Source organism: Syngnathus scovelli, chromosome 15 (assembly GCF_024217435.2).
Source record: "Syngnathus scovelli strain Florida chromosome 15, RoL_Ssco_1.2, whole genome shotgun sequence".
In the NCBI taxonomy this organism is placed as follows: domain Eukaryota; kingdom Metazoa; phylum Chordata; class Actinopteri; order Syngnathiformes; family Syngnathidae; genus Syngnathus; species Syngnathus scovelli.
Genome location: NC_090861.1, coordinates 13,961,999 through 13,966,998, shown reverse-complemented (window position 1 = coordinate 13,966,998; position 5,000 = coordinate 13,961,999). Strand labels below are relative to the sequence as shown.

Here is a 5,000-nt window from a genome sequence, read left to right as displayed (position 1 = left end):
CGCGCACGCCGCCCGGCACCAACGGGAGGCCGGAAATAGCTCCAAGCCGAGCGGATCGGCACTTTATAAGCACCGCGGAGGAGATCGCGGCGCCTCATTGGACTTCCAGCCGCCGGCGAGATCGCGCACCCGCCCGGCACATCCGGGAGGCCGTGCGCACAAGCCAAGTGGCCGAAAATAGCCCCCGCCGAGCGGATCGGCTGTTTATAAGCACCGCGGAGGTGGTCGCGGCGCCTCATTCGACTTCCAGCGGCCGGCGAGCTCGCGCACCCGCCCGGCACATCCGGGAGGCCGTGCGCACGAGCCAAGTGGCCGAAAATAGCCCCGCCGAGCGGATCGGCTGTTTATAAGCACCGCGGAGGTGGTCGCGGCGCCTCATTCGACTTCCAGCGGCCGGCGAGCCCGCGCACCCGCCCGGCACATCCGGGAGGCCGTGCGCACGAGCCAAGTGGCCGAAAATAGCCCCCGCCGAGCGGATCGGCTGTTTATAAGCACCGCGGAGGTGGTCGCGGCGCCTCATTCGACTTCCAGCGGCCGGCGAGCTCGCGCACCCGCCCGGCACATCCGGGAGGCCGTGCGCACGAGCCAAGTGGCCGAAAATAGCCCCCGCCGAGCGGATCGGCTGTTTAAAAGCACCGCGGAGGTGGTCGCGGCGCCTCATTCGACTTCCAGCGGCCGGCGAGCTCGCGCACCCGCCCGGCACATCCGGGAGGCCGTGCGCACGAGCCAAGTGGCCGAAAATAGCCCCCGCCGAGCGGATCGGCTGTTTATAAGCACCGCGGAGGTGGTCGCGGCGCCTCATTCGACTTCAAGCGGCCGGCGAGCTCGCGCACCCGCCCGGCACATCCGGGAGGCCGTGTGCACGAGCCAAGTGGCCGAAAATAGTCCATGCCGAGCGGATCGGCTGTTTATAAGCACCGCGGAGGTGGTCGCGGCGCCTCATTCGACTTCCAGCGGCCAGCGAGCTCGCGCACCCGCCCGGCACATCCGGGAGGCCGTGCGCACGAGCCAAGTGGCCGAAAATAGCCCCCGCCGAGCGGATCGGCTGTTTATAAGCACCGCGGAGGTGGTCGCGGCGCCTCATTCGACTTCAAGCGGCCGGCGAGCTCGCGCACCCGCCCGGCACATCCGGGAGGCCGTGCGCACGAGCCAAGTGGCCGAAAATAGCCCCCGCCGAGCGGATCGGCTGTTTATAAGCACCGCGGAGGTGGTCGCGGCGCCTCATTCGACTTCCAGCGGCCGGCGAGCCCGCGCACCCGCCTGGCACATCCGGGAGGCCGTGCGCACGAGCCAAGTGGCCGAAAATAGCCCCCGCCGAGCGGATCGGCTGTTTATAAGCACCGCGGGGGTGGTCGCGGCGCCTCATTCGACTTCCAGCGGCCGGCGAGCTCGCGCACCCGCCCGGCACATCCGGGAGGCCGTGCGCACGAGCCAAGTGGCCGAAAATAGCCCCCGCCGAGCGGATCGGCTGTTTATAAGCACCGCGGAGGTGGTCGCGGCGCCTCATTCGACTTCCAGCGGCCGGCGAGCCTGCGCACCCGCCCGGCACATCCGGGAGGCCGTGCGCACGAGCCAAGTGGCCGAAAATAGCCCCCGCCGAGCGGATCGGCTGTTTATAAGCACCGCGGAGGTGGCCGCGGCGCCTCATTCGACTTCCAGCGGCCGGCGAGCTCGCGCACCCGCCCGGCACATCCGGGAGGCCGTGCGCACGAGCCAAGTGGCCGAAAATAGCCCCCGCCGAGCGGATCGGCTGTTTATAAGCACCGCGGAGGTGGTCGCGGCGCCTCATTCGACTTCCAGCGGCCGGCGAGCTCGCGCACCCGCCCGGCACATCCGGGAGGCTGTGCGCACGAGCCAAGTGGCCGAAAATAGCCCCCGCCGAGCGGATCGGCTGTTTATAAGCACCGCGGAGGTGGTCGCGGCGCCTCATTCGACTTCCAGCGGCCGGCGAGATCGCGCACCCGCCCGGCACATCCGGGAGGCCGTGCGCACGAGCCAAGTGGCCGAAAATAGCCCCCGCCGAGCGGATCGGCTGTTTATAAGCACCGCGGAGGTGGTCGCGGCGCCTCATTCGACTTCCAGCGGGCCGCGCACTCGCGCACGCCGCCCGGTTCAAATTTTCTAAGTGCAACGCACAATGAGATGCATGAGAAACGGCCTTGGTTACCATCACATTTGAAGCGATGAGTACGAAGTTAAATTTTATGACTCGGTGTATAAGTCGAGGTCGATTTTTTTCGGTCGATTTTGGATCGAAAAAGGTCGACCAATACACCGGCAAATACGGTATATATACTTATTATAAATGTAGTATTTATTTATATAGATTTATTGTTTATTTATATATATATAAAGGGAGGTCCGCAAAAATATTTCTGACGCGTAGCCGGTCCGTGGCGCAAGAAAGGTTGGGGACCACTAGTCTAAAAGAATCTGGCCGTAACTGGAATAGGGTTCTACGCGAATGCCCAACGGAAAAGTGAAGTGCACAAAACCTGCATTTGGCTGTATCAAAATAAATGTCATGAAAAAGGTAAAAACACTACATGGAAGCGCAATGTGTTGTGCTGGGTTCTTTTACAAGTAAAGACTGCTGCTTTGAGTTCACAGGGAGCCATGCTCTTTATTCACTGTACATAGAGGTTTTTAACTCGTGTTGTAGTTTCAGTGTCGGAGTTCAAACTAGGCTTGCAGTTTCCGAATGCCATTCGTGATGGGTGCTGTAAAAAGTTCTTGGCTTAAACGATTGAAGTGCACATAAGAAAAAAAAAAAAAAAAGAGCTTGAAGTGCACATAAGAAAAAGAAAAAGCTTACAGCACCTGGTATTCCCAGGCAGTCTCCCATCCAAGTACTAACCAGGCCCAACCCTGCTTAGCTTCGGAGATCAGACGAGATCAGGCGTTCTCAGGGTAGTATGGCCGTAAGCCGTGAGGTGACCCAACATTTTGCATTTTATAGACACAATCGCCCCTGAAACTAGCGAGCAAGCCAATGAAGCCTTCAAAACTGCTTCGGCACATGGAGACCAAGCATCCTGCATTAAAAGACAAACCTTAACCACTTTGGGTTTCATTGTCTCCGATTACGCCTGGATGGGACCGGCTCGTTTCTGAGAAACAAGCTCGGTGCTCCCAATAATTCAACGTAATGGTGACTTTTATTTTTATGTGGTTTATATTTGTTTTTATGCCAGTCGTATCATTTTATTTAATCCTATTTATATATATTTATTATAAATGTAGTATTTATTTATATAGATTTATTGTTTATTTATATATATAAAGGCAGGTCCGCAAAAATATTTCTGACGCGTAGCCGGTCCGTGGCGCAAGAAAGTTTGGGTACCACTAGTCTAAAAGAATCTGGCCGTAACTGGAATAGGGTTCTACGCGAATGCCCAACGGAAAAGTGAAGTGCACAAAACCTGCATTTGGCTGTATCAAAATAAATGTCATGAAAAAGGTAAAAACACTACATGGAAGCACAATGTGTTGTGCTGGGATCTTTTACAAGTAAAGACTGCTGCTTTGAGTTCACAGGGAGCCATGCTCTTTATTCACTGTACATAGTCTGTCCTCTAGCGGTAAAAACGTGAACTGCAATGCTATGGCTGTCGCCACACAATGTAGGTTTTAAACTCGTGTTGTAGTTTCAGTGTCGGAGTTCAAACTAGGCTTGCAGTTTCCGAATGCCATTCTTGATGGGTGCTGTAAAAAGTTCTTGGCTTAAACGATTGAAGTGCACATAAGAAAAAAAAAAAAAAAAAAAAAGCTTACGGTAACTGGTATTCCCAGGCGGTCTCCCATCCAAGTACTAACCAGGCCCGACCCTGCTTAGCCTCCGAGATCGGACGAGATCGGGCGCTCTCAGGGTAGTATGGCCGTAAGCCGTGAGACCGCTCAGAATTTTTCATTTTATAGACACAATCGCCCCTGAAACCATGCCAAGCAGCGGCGGGACTTGATGGCTGTGGTAAAAGTTTCCTTTCACAATTGACGTGGGAAAAAAAAAAAAAAAAGGCTTTCAGCACCTGGTATTCCCGGACGGTCACCCTTCACTTTTGTTTTTTTTTGTTTTTTTTACAACCAGGGCCGAAACAGTCTTTCTTCCAAGGCTTTTGGTGTTTTCTGGAAACATGGCTATCATGAAAAGTTATTGACAGCTTTTTATGCGGTAGCACGAATTTGCCGTTGCGACCTGCATTTTGCTGAATCAAAATAAATGCCTTGAAAAGTTTAAAAACACTTCATGGAAGTGTTGTGTTGGGTTCTTTTACAAGTCAAGCCTGCTGCTTTGAGTTCACAGGGAGCCATGCTCACTGTACATAGTCTGCTCTCTAGCGGTAAAAAATTTAACTACAATGCTGTGGATGTCACCACATAATATAGCTTTCAAACTCGTGTTATAGTTTCAATGTCGGAGTTTAAATTAGGCTTGCTGTTTCCGGATGCCATTCGTGATGGGTGTTGTAAAAAATAGCTTCTTAAACGCTTGAAGTGCACATAAGAAAAAGAAAAAGCTTAAAGCACCTGGTATTCCCAGGCGGTCTCCCATCCGGGAGGCCGTGCGCACGAGCCAAGTGGCCGAAAATAGCCCCCGCCGAGCGGATCGGCTGTTTGTAAGCACCGCGGAGGTGGTCGCGGCGCCTCATTCGACTTCCAGCGGCCGGCGAGCTCGCGCACCCGCCCGGCACATCCGGGAGGCCGTGCGCACGAGCCAAGTGGCCGAAAATAGCCCCCGCCGAGCGGATCGGCTGTTTATAAGCACCGCGGAGGTGGTCGCGGCGCCTCATTCGACTTCCAGCGGCCGGCGAGCTCGCGCACCCGCCCGGCACATCCGGGAGGCCGTGCGCACGAGCCAAGTGGCCGAAAATAGCCCCCGCCGAGCGGATCGGCTGTTTATAAGCACCGCGGAGGTGGTCGCGGCGCCTCATTCGACTTCCAGCGGCCGGCGAGCTCGCGCACCCACCCGGCACATCCGGGAGGCCGTGCGCACGAGC

The 5,000-nt window shown here is 55.9% G+C and overlaps 2 non-coding genes across 2 annotated transcripts; both read right to left on the bottom strand.

Annotated features, from left to right (window-relative positions):
- Nucleotides 1–2,808: 2,808 nt before the first annotated feature.
- On the bottom strand, nt 2,809–2,927 carry LOC125982885 (5S ribosomal RNA). Its single transcript, XR_007486537.1, has one exon. It is a non-coding gene; the product is annotated as a 5S ribosomal RNA (ribosomal RNA).
- An 843-nt stretch (nt 2,928–3,770) lies between these two features.
- On the bottom strand, nt 3,771–3,889 carry LOC125982891 (5S ribosomal RNA). The gene has a single exon (XR_007486543.1). It is a non-coding gene; the product is annotated as a 5S ribosomal RNA (ribosomal RNA).
- Between the last annotated feature and the right edge of the window lie 1,111 nt (nt 3,890–5,000).